Source organism: Lucilia sericata, unplaced genomic scaffold, assembly GCF_015586225.1.
Source record: "Lucilia sericata isolate MDLA Ls3-8-SP2 unplaced genomic scaffold, ASM1558622v1 Contig000731F_arrow, whole genome shotgun sequence".
Taxonomy (NCBI): Eukaryota; Metazoa; Arthropoda; class Insecta; order Diptera; family Calliphoridae; genus Lucilia; species Lucilia sericata.
This window is the reverse complement of record NW_023994730.1, coordinates 78,021-94,444: the sequence shown is the minus strand read 5'-3', so window position 1 is coordinate 94,444 and position 16,424 is coordinate 78,021. Positions and strand designations below refer to the sequence as shown.

At 27.6% G+C, this 16,424-nt stretch overlaps 1 protein-coding gene across 8 annotated transcripts in view; it reads left to right on the top strand.

The window, feature by feature from the left end:
* Window positions 1–16,424, top strand: part of LOC119607693 (CUGBP Elav-like family member 4) — a 169,546-nt gene that overhangs the window by 108,179 nt on the left and 44,943 nt on the right. The gene's annotated exons all lie outside the window — the stretch shown is intronic.

The window sequence follows — 16,424 nt, the reverse complement described above, 5'->3', positions numbered from 1 at the left end:
ATATTTCGGAATAAAAAACTAGAAACAGGACACAAAACTTGAAAAAATCATGAAAAACTTTAGTATCTGAAAATTATTGCCTATTTGTAGGCTGTTTTTTTAGTAAAATATTAAAAATCATAAAACATTGCCTATATTTAGGCTGTAAAACAAAAAATTTCCTTAAATTTTCATTAAAAAGTAACAATTTTTAATTAAGCTTTAAAAAATATAAAGCAACTTTTTATTTTTTGAAACATTAAATGAAAATTAAAACAAACATTTGGCAACAAAATAAACACACTGTAAAAAGAAACTCCCCGACAACAACAAACTTGAAAGAAATGTAATGAAAAGAAACAAACAATAAACACAACTCGTTTAACTCTTTCAATTAGGATTTTTAACCCAGAAACAAAAAAAAAATAACCAGTTAGAAAAAAAAGAAGACATAATAAAGAAAAAATCAAACAAATACAAAAGATAACTTTAGAAGATGTAGAGAAAAACAACAGAAATGAACAATAACAGCAACAAGACAGGATATTACCTCTACAACATAACAACATGAACAAAAACAAAAACTTAATAAGAAAAAATATATCTAAACGAAAAAAGGAAATGAAAAACAAAGGAAAAGCAAAAAAATGCTATACTAATTTAAGCGAAACCGACAACGAAAAAAAAGAAATTCTTTTCTAAGATGCTTGCAAAGGTGGTTAGAGTTAAGAAAGGGGTATTTTAAGAATGTAACAGGATATCAATTGTTTTTGTTTAATTTTCATCTAAAAGAAAGGAAAACTCAACATTCTCTGTCTATTTCTCAAATATTTACAACTATAGACTACAAACAACAGCAGTTTGATTTGATAAAGGATAAACAACAACTCAAATAATAAAAACAACAACAATTCTGTAATGCTTCTCTACTCCTGCCACCCAGCAATTGTGTTGAAAATCAGCAATTATTATCCCTTAAGAAAAGCAACAGCAAAAAGTAACTGTTTATAGTATATATTTTTCTAGTATTACAAAAATGTTTTTACTCATTAACACAAAAAATACGCTGAATGCTTTGGTATGAGATGCTTCAATATTTAAGACCAAATAAAAAAGGATAACAAGTAGATGTTTACTAAGGATATTTGTTAAATATTTAGCTTGTTTTTCTTAACTAAACATTGTAAAATATAAAATTCTTTTATTTATAAAACCTTCCTAAAAAAAAACTGAAAGAGTGGTAGAGGTAGTAAGTAATTATATACTACATTAGACAGTTTAAGTTGAGAACTCACAAAAAATGAGAACAGAAGAAATTTAGAATATTTCCAATTTGCAAACAATTTTAATTAGGAATTTTTGTTAGCAAAGAAGAATTTTAATGTGAAGAACATTAACAATATATTAAGGAAGAATTTCTTAAATTTTCTTTTGAAAGCAATGAATTAATACATTTACAACTCTTTAATTACAAAAATTAACGAACATTTAAATGAAATTTTATTTTTGCAATTTTTTTCTAAGCAAGTTATAGTTCAGTTCTAGTTCAGATCTAGTTCAGTTCTGTTCAGTTCTAGTTCAGTTCTAGTTCAGTTCTAGTTCAGTTCTAGTTCAGTTCTAGTTCAGTTCTAGTTCAGTTCTAGTTCAGTTCTAGTTCAGTTCTAGTTTCTAGTTCAGTTCTAGTTCAGTTCTAGTTCAGTTCTAGTTCAGTTCTAGTTCAGTTCTAGTTCAGTTCTAGTTCAGTTCTAGTTCAGTTCTAGTTCAGTTCTAGTTCAGTTCTAGTTCAGTTCTAGTTCAGTTCTAGTTCAGTTCTAGTTCAGTTCTAGTTCAGTTCTAGTTCAGTTCTAGTTCAGTTCTAGTTCAGTTCTAGTTCAGTTCTAGTTCAGTTCTAGTTCAGTTCTAGTTCAGTTCTAGTTCAGTTCTAGTTCAGTTCTAGTTCAGTTCTAGTTCAGTTCTAGTTCAGTATCTAGTTCAGTTCTAGTTCTAGTTCAGTTCTAGTTCAGTTTCTAGTTCAGTTCTAGTTCAGTTCTAGTTCAGTTCTAGTTCAGTTCTAGTTCAGTTCTAGTTCAGTTCTAGTTCAGTTCTAGTTCAGTTCTAGTTCAGTTCTAGTCAGTTCTAGTTCAGTTCTAGTTCAGTCTAGTTCTAGTCAGTTCTAGTTCAGTTCTAGTTCAGTTCTAGTCCAGTTCTAGTTCAGTTCTAGTTCAGTTCTACTTCAGTTCTACTTCAGTTCTAGTTCAGTTCTAGTTCAGTTCTAGTTCAGTTCTAGTTCAGTTCTAGTTCAGTTCTAGTTCAGTTCTAGTTCAGTTCTAGTTCAGTTCTAGTTCAGTTCTAGTTCAGTTCTAGTTCAGTTCTAGTTCAGTTCTAGTTCAGTTCTAGTTCAGTTCTAGTTCAGTTCTAGTTCAGTTCTAGTTCAGTTCTAGTTAAGTTCTAGTTAAGTTCTAGTTCAGTTCTAGTTCAGCTCCATTTCTATTTAAGATCTAGTTCAGCTCCATTTCTAGTTAAGTACAATTTCCATATAAGTGTCATCTACATACTAACCAAATTTGGTTAAGATCAGTTCAGAAGTTTAGAATTTGGCCATATATCCTTTTTATGGCAAGCCTTACATCATTGTCAACTATTACAGTTTTTCATTAAGTGATATAGCTTATTACAATAAATTGTATTAACAATTGTGTATTAAAATTTAAAACTTAAAATTTAAAACTCAAATTAGTTTTTCTCTTCAATTTATTCGGTTTTGTTATGTTGTCTACATTGTTCAGTTGCAGATTTCATTCATATTTTTTTCTGCAAATAATATTTTTACATGATTTATGGGTTTTCACACGTCAAAACTGTTACCTAAACTACAAACAACAGGATATGAATGTAAAAAAAACCAGCAACAAAGGAAAAAATTCAACAACAATCATCAACAAAACGGAAGTATGAAAATTTCATAAAAATATACAACAAACTTTAGAGAAAAAAATTTATAAGAGGAAAGCAGAGGTATAATGGTAGTACAACAAAAATGTAACAAATTTTTCCTTAAATCAAGGCCAGAGTAAGTGTCATATACATTTTAACCAAACACATGCATCGAATACTACAATTTACACTTAAGACCAACACTTAAAAGTCTTCCATACTCATGTGACTAACTAATGCAACACTTTCTCAACAAAATTACAAAAATCTGTGTTTGGCAAAATAAAAACAACGACAACTTTATGTTTTTCTATTTTTTTTAACGGCTGGTTTTTGTTTATGTCTATGCATATGATTTATTACTTTTGGAAAAAAATTCCCCATCAACACTAAACTATAACAGAAATTTCAAAAATTACTATTGTTGTAGTTGTTGTTATTGTTGTGCAACAATGTATAAACTTCTTGCCATTTGTTTGAGGTTATGACATTTTCACACAAAACGCAAATTTGTCTATTTCATCAAAAATGTTGTAAGAGCAATAAACAACAACGAAAAAAGCAAGAAACAAAAAATTACAAATGAAAAAGAAATGAAACGTAAAACAAATAGTTTTTCTCATGTATAAAACAAAAGCTGTTTATGACATTTTTACCACAAACTACCAGAAATTTTTGCTATAGCTGGCAAATATACAAAAATCATAACAACTACAAAAAAACAATTGCATTTTGGCCATATTACTATATGTCATTGATGTCCTTTTTACTACTGCTGCTGTTCTGTAACAATTTAACACCCTCGTAATGTTACAAAACCCTGCTGTTTCTCTCTGTTGTACTCATAGTAAAATGATTGCATGTGAAAAATATTTTTGTGTTTTTTTTTATATCGTGTAGAAATATTGTTATTTTAGTACTTGAAAAATATGTATTACAAAACTTTGAAAAATATTTCTATATATTTTTGTTATACAGTCATAAATTATATTTTGTTGCTCTTAAAAATATACTTATGTATAGTGAAAAAAAACACTCCTTTTTATTTACATCATGTAAGTTTCATACCAAATATTGTTGGATATATGTATATAGCACGAAATATATTTCAGATGTTGGAATAAAATATTTAACATATTTGTATTGTTTTTAGTTTAAAGAAAATTCCAAATATTTTTTGGTAGCGTGATTGAGGAAATATTTATTTCTAAGAATTTATAGTAAATATTTTACTTTGAAATTTGCTTAATATTAAGAAAATCTATTACAAGGCAGCTTCGACTATTATAATATAATTTAAAATAATTAGCAATAGTTAAGGCTTATAAATAAAGATTTTTCTATAAACTGAACTAGAATTGAAGTAAAAACTGAACTAGAACTGAACTAGAACTGACTAGAACTGAACTAGAACTGAACTAGAACTGAACTAGAACTGCACTAGAACTGAACTAGAACTGAACTAGAACTGCACTAGAACTGAACTAGAACTGAACTAGAACTGAACTAGAACTGAACTAGAACTGAACTAGAACTGAACTAGAACTGAACTAGAACTGAACTAGAACTGAACTAGAACTGAACTAGAACTGAACTAGAACTGAACTAGAACTGAACTAGAACTGAACTAGAACTGAACTAGAACTGAACTAGAACTGAACTAGAACTGAACTAGAACTGAACTAGACTGAACTAGAACTGAACTGACTGAACTAGAACTGAACTAGAACTGAACTAGAACTGAACTAGAACTGAACTAGAACTGAACTAGAACTGAACTAGAACTGAACTAGAACTGAACTAGAACTGAACTAGAACTGAACTAGAACTGAACTAGAACTGAACTAGAACTGAACTAGAACTGAACTAGAACTGAACTAGAACTGAACTAGAACTGAACTAGAACTGAACTAGAACTGAACTAGAACTGAACTAGAACTGAACTAGAACTGAACTAGAACTGAACTAGAACTGAACTAGAACTGAACTAGAACTGAACTAGAACTGAACTAGAACTGAACTAGAACTGAACTAGAACTGAACTAGAACTGAACTAGAACTGAACTAGAACTGAACTAGAACTGAACTAGAACTGAACTAGAACTGAACTAGAACTGAACTAGAACTGAACTAGAACTGAACTAGAACTGAACTAGAACTGAACTAGAACTGAACTAGAACTGAACTAGAACTGAACTAGAACTGAACTAGAACTGAACTGAACTAGAACTGAACTAGAACTGAACTAGAACTGAACTAATGAACTAGAACTTCAACTGAACTAAAATTTATGTTTTTTAAACAAACCACAAATTTCACATAGAAAACTTTAAATTTCATAAAATTTAAGTTTAAGCTTCAAGCAAACTCTTTTTTTATTTTACATATTTGTTTGCAAATTAAACCATCTCAGCAGACCAAATACACAAATCCATTCTTTTTTCCTCTATAGTATTTCTAAATTTCCGTTATATATTTCATTTTATCTTTGCCTTAAACCTCAAAAATTTTCACCACATATTTTCCTGTTTGCTCCAGCAGCAGCAAGAAAAAATACATACTCTGCATATGTGTGGCGAGGTTTGAGTAGGTTTTTTTGTTTGATATATGCTTGGGTTATATTTTTGTCGTCTACAAGTGTCACTTAATTTTGTGAACATTTTTTTTATTATTTTACTACTCGAAAAAATTTTCCTCTATACTTTACTGTGGTAAACCCTGAAAAGTATGCATCATTTCTTTGACTATGAACGAACAACATGTGCAGATAGATATTTTAATTCCATTCAATTTTTATGTGGGTGATACTAGCTGAGCTTAAGGGAAAAAAATAAATAAATGGTATTATTTTTTTAATTTTGTTGTTTCTGTAGCAGCTTTGCTGCACAGACAGTGATTTGACAGTTTAAAATGAAAGAGATTTTTGAAAAAAATTTGCTACATTTTTCTATCTTGTCTGAAAAGACATTTATATATAAATATTTATATTAAGTTAAAAAAATGCATTTAAAGAAAAGAGTTTAAATTTAAGTTTAAAGCATTTTTAAAAAGCATACCTTTCAAGTTTAGTATTTTAACATTTCTTAACCCTTTTTCTTTTGTTTGTTTATTTTTTTTATGCACATTTTTATTACAAAAAACGTAGTACATTATCAGAATTCTTTCACCTTTTACTTGGCAAAATAACAAAAATAAATATAAAAATATGTTTACAAAGTATTTGCTACATTGTTTCCTTCCTGACACCTTAGCATATTGCAACAACTTAAAAGAAAAACAACGTCATAAATAAAGTTTTCATTTTAATAGAAAGTACGAAAAAAACACACCCATACTCTTGCATTTACTAGACTATTACAACAATAACAAAAATTACAAATTCTTGTGAAATGAGTAAAAAAATGAAAATTCTGACACTTTTGCTAAATAATTTCCTTCGCACTTTTTTTCTAGCACACCCCCAACAAACTCCACTAACAAACCAATGTCGCCTAGACCTTGTATATATTACATTTTTTCGCCACCCTTTTTTTACACACATTTACCCAAATGTGTCTCTTTTTGGTAGCTATGTCAGGTAATAGGTGTAGGTGTCTGCTCTCTAGTACATTCTTTACGTGCCTAGCACTCACCTTTTATATAAAATATTTGTATAAATATATTTGTGTATCTATTACATTGTTGTTTTTTGTTTGTTTCCTTTACGTCCTTTTACACACACTGTCTCTTAAGAAGAAAAAAAATTTGTTTTGCGCGTCAAAATATGAAAAACATGCAAACTTTTTTCATAGAGCTGTTCTCTAACATAGAGCTGGGTTTTGTTGTCTTGCTGTCTGCAAAGAAAATAACAACAGCTCTTTTACACACACACTCACCTACAGGGAAAGGAAAATAAAGTAATATTGTCTAAAAAACGTAAGAAATATTTCAAAGTTTTGTAATGTGCAACATTGCTGCAATAATAGCAATAACAACAACAACAACAAAAAATAAAGCATAGTAAGCATATTAGATGTTTATGTTAGACAGCAACAAAAAACTAGACAAAATATTTCAAAAATACTAGAGAGACATATTAGCAAAAACAAAGTGCTACAAAAAGAAAAAGAGAGAAAAATACAAAAAAGTTTACCTAAAAGTATGCTAGAAAATTTCTACATTAATAACAATTAAATTTCAATAAGAAATTTAAAAGAAAGCTTAAAAGTATGCTTTACAATTTATAATTAATTAACTAGCTTAAAGTATGCTTTAAAACTTTAACGTTATTAGCAATTAAAAAACTAACAACAAATTTAAAAGAAAGCTTAAAGCCAGACTTTAAAATCAAATTAATTAACAACTAAAAGTATGCTAAAGGTATCAATATATTTCTATAAAGAAATCAGCTAAAAGTCCTTAAAAAACATTAATAATAACTATGCTGCTTTAAACAAAGAAGTTCACTTAAAACTTTCAGCACAAAAGTAGGCAACACAAATTTAAGAGTTTTTCAAATTATTTAATTGAAAATTTATAATTTAAAAAGACATTTTTTTATTAGCACTTATTTGAACTATATTTTTGCTTTACCAAAATAACAAAATTTTTCTAGTGTTTAAAAAAAAAGGATATTTGTCCAGCTTTTAAACCACAACTTATAATTTAATAAAATTCATTATACAGTTACAGGGCTTACAAATTGTAAGACAAAAATTATTGAAAAAATCCTAGTCCTTTCAAAGGATATAAAAAATTTAACAAGAAATTTTATTTAAAATTATAAAATAATTTATTTATATTAAAATACTATTCAAAAGCTTTCATAATTTAAAATAAAAATTTAAATTTTTGTTTTCTTAAGAAAAAGGATATATGAGCAACTCCGTTGTAGTTTATTTTAACTTAACCAAGTTTAGTACATAAATACACAATATTATTTTACAAATTGTGTTAAACAAATTTAACCAAAATTGTATATCCTTTTTCAAAAATTTAAAAAAAAAAAAATTGGGAAAAATGTAAAAAAATTTTTAATTTTATACCAAATTAAAAACCATAAATTTTAAACTTAAAAATAAAGAAATAATAACAAAAAATTAGTGTTTAATATTTTTCGTCGATTTTTTTAAATAAATTTAAAAAAAAAAAAAAAATAAGAAAAAATTTAAAAATAATTGCAAATCATAAACATAACTTTAAATTTTATAAACAAATCGAACCTAAATATTTAAGTATTTTTTTCATAATTTTAATAATGAAAAAAATATATTTTAGTTTTCTTAAGAAAAAGGATATATGAGCAACTTTGTAGTTGTTTATTTTAACTTAACCAAACTTTATACATGGATACACAATATAATTTTACAAATTGTGGTAATTAAATTTTGTTAAAATTTCGTATACTTTTTAAAATATTTTCAAAAATTTTTGAGAAAAAAATTTTAAAAATTTAAAATTTTATGTCATATGAAAAATGATGAATTTTAAACCCGAAAACAAGAGAAACTATTACAAAAAAGTATTTTGTACAATTTTTCATGGAATTTTTAAAGAATTTTAAAAAAATTTAACCAAATTTAAAAAATCCTTAAATTAAACATTTTCTGATAAAAACTCTTAATCTGTTTAATCAAACTAAAATAAACTTCTATAAACTTTAATATTTTAAAATTTTTCAGAATTTTTAAAAAATTCATTGAAAATCTTAAAGAAAAATTCTAAAGCATACTTTAGGGAGAAAAACAAACACTTCAAATTAATGTTTAGCCTCATTAAATGTTTAATAAAGCTTTTTAGTATTGATTTTTCTAAACAAATTATCTGTCTTTTAGCACAAATACAAACTCCACCCTCAACAAGCAAGTATAGACATTTTGGGGTTGCTGTTGCTGCTACTGCCACAGTCCTAATCACATCAATAATTGCTACTTACACTTAATTTAACCTGTATTTATTAAACTTTTATACACAGCTAAAAGATAAACGAGTATTTGTATATATTTTTTCTGGCTCATAACGTAGCAACAACAAAACAAACAAACTTATCTTTAAACAGTTTTTAAGGTAAAAGCCTCCCAAAAGTATGCAAGGAATATAAAAACTTTTTAACATAAGTGCCTAAGTGTATGCCAATGTTTCTGTTATATTTGAAGCTGTTTTTTCTTATTCTTAGTTTGAAAACTGTTTACTACATGTCTTATCTTACTCAGGTGTAATAAATTATATTTTTTTGAAGTTTTCATATAAACTTTTTTGGTTAGTTAGAACAAAAACACAACAACTTAACAAACTTTGGCGTATTGGTTTTTACATTTGGTAATAGGAGAGAAAAAAAACTGTTTAAGCCAGCAGACCTGGTTTTATAGAAAATATTGTCTGGTATTTTGTTTACTTGCTTGGAAGAGAATAAAACTTTTTTCTTTAACGTTTACCCCTTAAAAATAAAAGTTTAGTATACTTTTAGGTTTTATAAGAGACCAAGAAGAAAAAAAGGAAATAAAAAATCGCGACATAAAAGAAAAAACACACCTTTATGCAACCTTTAATTATTTTGTGATAAATGATGACATTTTTGTTGCACTAAAGATAAAGTTTTAGGTTTGTTTTTTGTTGTTTCTTACTATCTTAGGTTTATTTATAATAAAAAAGGCTTCTTTTTTTTCTTACTACTTAAGCAAACTTGAGCCAAATAGAAACTGAAAGTTTTATAATTTTGTTAATTTTTTTTTTTTGCTTAAGAAAGAAACTAAACAAGTATAAAACTTTTTAATTGCATTTTACTATAAAAATTACTTGGTATTACTTAGACAGGATTTCAAAAAACATTAAGAAATATTAAGAAAAACACACTAAACATATCAACTTGTAAAAAAAAAGAAACCAAAATGCTTAAACATTTATGTGATGACATTTGCAAAATAAACACTTCATTAACACCTGTCTGTTATTTTAAAATTACTTTAAAATTGAATACTAAAGCCTATTTTTAGGGTTACTATAGTTCTGTGTTTATATAAACCTTAAAATATGATTGATTATTTTCAAAACATTTTTGTTTTGTTAAAAATGACATGTTATGCCTTTAAGTTCTAAAAAAACAACTAAAAACTGTTGCTTGTCATTTTCCTAAGGCTGCTGCTTAAGTAGTCCATCATGTTACTTGTCATTGTTTAACAAGTTTGCTAATATTTTCTTGGTAATCTTTAGCTCTATACTCCCCCTCCTAACACCCCTTCGTTTCCAACCCTTTTTTGTTTTACTTATAAAATATGTCCTGTCTTCTTTTAAAGTTTCTTGTTTTGAGAGTTTGGTTTTATTTTTCATTTTTATAATATTTTCTTGTATTAGCCTAAATGTATACTATGATTTATGATGAAAATTATTCCTTGGTTAATCTTGCTAAAAACAATTACTCAAATTGATTAAAATAAATTACTGTTATAGGTAATAGAAAACAAGTGTTACTTGGCCAAATAGTAGTTAATCTTTTTATTGTACTATTTTAAAGCATACTTTTAGGTGTTGATTAATGACTTAACAAAAGAGTTAATCATAATTGTAAAAGGAATATTATTTGTTAGTTAAGTTGTAAGTAGCATAAAATAAATGATTTATATTGTTATTAAAAAAATTTTATACAAAAGGATATATGACAAACTTTTTACTGGTCTAAAGTAACAAATTGAAAATTCTTAGACAGACTCATCTTACAAAGCCACAAATTGTTGTAGAGAAATTTTTTTTAAATCTTTGTTAGATAAGAAATAATTAAAATTTATTTAATTTTTTGAAAAATTAAGCTGCTGCTGGACTTGTTTCAGTAGAAGAAAGAATAATTAAAGCATTTTTCCTTAATTTTGAAATTTAGGCAAAAAGGATATATGGCAAACTTGTTACTGGTAAAAGATAAATTGTTTAAATTTGGTTTATGGATAGACTAAGGATAAACACAAATTGTGACATCAAAATTTTTCTAAAACAGCACTTTTCAAATAGAAAAATATTAAAATATGTTGAAAAAATTTTATAGTTTTCTTATTTGTTTTGTTCATAAACCAAAAATAAAGTATTTTTACAGCGTTTAATAAAAATTTTAACATTTTCGAAAACAAGGATATATGAAAAACTTTTTACTGGTAAAAGATAAAACGTTCAAATTTGGTGTATTAATAGTCCGCACTGAAGCTCAAATTGTTATAAAAATATTTTTCTTTTAACTTAACTTCTCATGAAAATATAAAATTTTTTAAAAAAGATTTTTTTCAATTTAATTTTTTTCCTAAAAACAAGTTTTGTAATTAAACTTTTTTAAAATTTACAGCATAATTTAGGGCGTTGCTGGTAATTTATATTAAAATACTGAAATTTGTTAGAATTTAAAATAATATTTTATTACTTTTTTAGCTAATAAAATGTTTAGTTATTATTTTGTTATTTTTAGTTTTAAAATATGTTAATTTAACTAAATATTTTTTTCTAAATTTATTTGTTTTATATTTTTAATATAAACATATTGTGGTATCACGTACTTAAATGAAAAAAAAAAATTTGTAATTTTTTTAATGTAAATAAAACATTTTCATAAATTTCTAGTTAAAAAATGTTTGTTGATATCTAACATATTTTAAAAAGGATAAATAAAATTTATGGCCTTTTAAGCACATGAGACCATATTAAACAATATTTAGTTAAAAGTTTTTTTTTAATACACAAAAAAACAAATGTAAAACTCTATGTTAATATGTTAATTAACAAGTTTAGTTCTATGTGGTGGAAAAAAATGTTTACAAAATTATAATAATTTTAGGAAAAATTTTTAAACTTTATTATTATGCAGCTAAATGAATTCATATTATTATGAAAAAGCTTTTTTTTTATTTTATACACTTATTTAGCAGTTATTTTAAAACCATTGAAAAATAAAATTGAAAACTAAATTTTTTCTCCAAATTGTTTTTGTTTGTTAAGCATTATTATTACTTTACTAAACACGTACATGCATATGTATGTGTGTGTAAGTATTTGTAATTGTTTTCATGCTAGAATTGTAATAATATTTGTTAAATATTAACATATATAAACATATTAAAATTGTAGAACAAAAATTTTGCTTTTTATTTAATGGTTATTTATACACAAACTACTATCTACATATTGTTATTGTTTATTTTAAAATACAACAAAAAAAAAAGGATTTTTTTGAAAAGGAAAAAATGTCAGATTTCAAATCAGGCAAGGAAAATTCAGTACTTTCGGTATTTTTTCTAACTTATAAACTAGACTAGACTATAGACTAGACTATAGACTCGACTATTGACTAAACTATAGACTAGACTATAGACTTGACTATAAACTAGCCTATAGACTAGACTATAGACTAGACTATAGACTAGACTATAGACTAGACTATAGACTAGACTATAGACTAGACTATAGACTAGACTATAGACTAGACTATAGACTAGACTATAGACTAGACTATAGACTAGACTATAGACTAGACTATAGACTAGACTATAGACTAGACTATAGACTAGACTATAGACTAGACTATAGACTAACTATAGACTAGACTATAGACTAGACTATAGACTAGACTATAGACTAGACTATAGACTAGACTATAGACTAGACTATAGACTAGACTAGACTAGACTAGACCTAGACTATAGACTAGACTATAGACTAGACTATAGACTAGACTATAGACTAGACTATAGACTAGACTATAGACTAGACTATAGACTAGACTATAGACTAGACTATAGACTAGACTATAGACTAGACTATAGACTAGACTATAGACTAGACTATAGACTAGACTATAGACTAGACTATAGACTAGACTATAGACTAGACTATAGACTAGACTATAGACTAGACTATAGACTAGACTATAGACTAGACTATAGACTAGACTATAGACTAGACTATAGACTAGACTATAGACTAGACTATAGACTAGACTATAGACTAGACTATAGACTAGACTATAGACTAGACTATAGACTAGACTATAGACTAGACTATAGACTAGACTATAGACTAGACTATAGACTAGACTATAGACTAGACTATAGACTAGACTATAGACTAGACTATAGACTAGACTATAGACTAGACTATAGACTTATAGACTATAGACTAGACTATAGACTAGACTATAAAGACTATAGACTAGACTATAGACTAGACTATAGACTAGACTATAGACTAGACTATAGACTAGACTATAGACTAGACTATAGACTAGACTATAGACTAGACTATAGACTAGACTATAGACTAGACTATAGACTAGACTATAGACTAGACTATAGACTAGACTATAGACTAGACTATAGACTAGACTATAGACTAGACTATAGACTAGACTATAGACTAGACTATAGACTAGACTATAGACTAGACCATAGACTAGACTATAGACTAGACTATAGACTAGACTATAGACTAGACTATAGACTAGACTATAGACTAGACTATAGACTAGAATATAGACTAGACTAGACTAGACTATAGACTAGACTATAGACTAGACTATAGACTAGACTATAGACTAGACTATAGACTAGACTATAGACTAGACTACAGACTAGACTATAGACTAGACTATAGACTAGACTACAGACTAGAATATAGACTAGACTATAGACTAGACTATAGACTAGACTATAGACTAGACTATAGACTAGACTATAGACTAGACTATAGACTAGACTATAGACTAGACTATAGACTAGACTATAGACTAGACTATAGACTAGATTATAGACTAGACAATAGACTAGACTATAGACTAGACTATAGACTAGACTATAGACTAGACTATAGACTAGACTATTGTCTATACTATAGACTAGTCTATTGTCTAGACTAGACTAGACTAGACTAGACTATAGACTAGACTATAGACTAGACTATAGACTAGACTATAGACTAGACTATAGACTAGACTATAGACTAGACTATAGACTAGACTATAGACTAGACTATAGACTAGACTATAGACTAGACTATAGACTAGACTATAGACTAGACTATAGACTAGACTATAGACTAGACTATAGACTAGACTATAGACTAGACTATAGACTAGACTATAGACTAGACTATAGACTAGACTATAGACTAGACTATAGACTAGACTATAGACTAGACTATAGACTAGACTATAGACTAGACTATAGACTAGACTATAGACTAGACTATAGACTAGACTATAGACTAGACTAAGACTATAGACTAGACTATAGACTAGACTATAGACTAGACTATAGACTAGACTATAGACTAGACTATAGACTAGACTATAGACTAGACTATAGACTAGACTATACTAGACTATAGACTAGACTATAGACTAGACTATAGACTAGACTATAGACTAGACTATAGACTAGACTATAGACTAGACTATAGACTAGACTATAGACTAGACTATAGACTAGACTATAGACTAGACTATAGACTAGACTATAGACTAGACTATAGACTAGACTATAGACTAGACTATAGACTAGACTATAGACTAGACTATAGACTAGACTATAGACTAGACTATAGACTAGACTATAGACTAGACTATAGACTAGACTATAGACTAGACTATAGACTAGACTATAGACTAGACTATACTAGACTATAGACTAGACTATAGACTAGACTATAGACTAGACTAGACTATAGACTAGACTATAGACTAGACTATAGACTAGACTAGACTAGACTATAGACTAGACTATAGACTAGACTATAGACTAGACTATAGACTAGACTATAGACTAGACTATAGACTAGACTATAGACTAGACTATAGACTAGACCAGCGGTTCCCACCGTTTTTTACTTCGCGGACCCCTTGAGGAATTTATTTAATTTCACGGACCCCCATACATATTTTGATATCTTATTGTTATAAATAATTGTTCATCCGAAAATTGTCTTAGTCCCTATAAAACATTCCCGTACATTGAGAATATTTAGTATTTCGGAGATGTTTTCAATTGCATGGTTTTAAATATAGAATGACTTCTAACATGATGTTTAATTTTATGATCGTGAGAGCTTTCATGTTCATTTCTCGCCAAGGTAGCGAAAAGGTTTCTTTATCAAGTATTGTCGACATGTGCTTAAATAGTCATGTTTCAAAATTTTTTTGTGATTGCATAGGAGTGAGCTGAGTATGTAAGCTAAGTTTTCGGGAAAATATGTGAAAGTTAGACTTCTTCGATGTTGTTGCGTAATGCGTTACCCACATAAAATATGACCTGAACTCTTTGCGAATGTACTGTGAATTTGGATCTTAAATTCGAATTTTAAAATACCTACGAATTATTTTACTGCGTGGTTTTGACTATTTACGTAAAACGCTATGAATTTCTGATGTTGATTTAATAATATTGGACAACAAAATGAAGTTAAAATCTGTGTATCACGTCGGAATTGGAATATTTATATTTAAAATTAACTAGATAAACACTTTTGCTTACAATTTAAAAAAATACAGTATCAGTATTTAATTCTAAGGCAAATCATCATCCGTCTGATATAAAAACATTTATTTCGATACATATACATTTATAAAAATTACAAATCACGTAATACTTTATTTTATAAAAGTGAAACAATAAATTTGTAGGGCCTAGCTTCATCCTGATAAACGACCGAAACAATAAAATTCAAAAAGTCACCAACAAATCTGGGATTATTGAATAAAAATAGCGTATTTTAGTATTTATGAAAAATTTGGAGATATTTTTAATATTTTCTAACATATAGAGAATATTTTTTATTCATGATTTTTTTCGTTCGTCTTCGCGGACCCCCTAGGATTTTGCTACGGACCACTAGGGGTCCGCGGACCCCCTTTTGGGAACCGTTGGACTAGACTATAGACTAGACTATAGACTAGACTATAGACTAGACTATAGACTAGACTATAGACTAGACTATAGACTAGACTATAGACTAGACTATAGACTAGACTATAGACTAGACTATAGACTAGACTATAGACTAGACTATAGACTAGACTATAGACTAGACTATAGACTAGACTATAGACTAGACTATAGACTAGACTATAGACTAGACTATAGACTAGACTATAGACTAGACTATAGACTAGATTATAGACTAGACAATAGACTAGACTATAGACTAGACTATAGACTAGACTATAGACTAGACTATTGTCTAGACTATAGACTAGACTATAGACTAGTCTATTGTCTAGACTAGACTAGACTATAGACTAGACTATAGACTAGACTATAGACTAGACTATAGACTAGACTATAGACTAGGCTATAGACTAGACTATAGACTAGACTATAGACTAGACTATAGACTAGACTATAGACTAGACTATAGACTAGACTATAGACTAGTCTATTGTCTAGACTATAGACTAGACTATAGACTAGACTATAGACTAGACTATAGAGTAGACTATAGACTAGACTATAGACTAGACTATAGACTAGACTATAGACTAGACTATAGACTAGACTATAGACTAGACTATAGACTAGACTATAGACTAGACT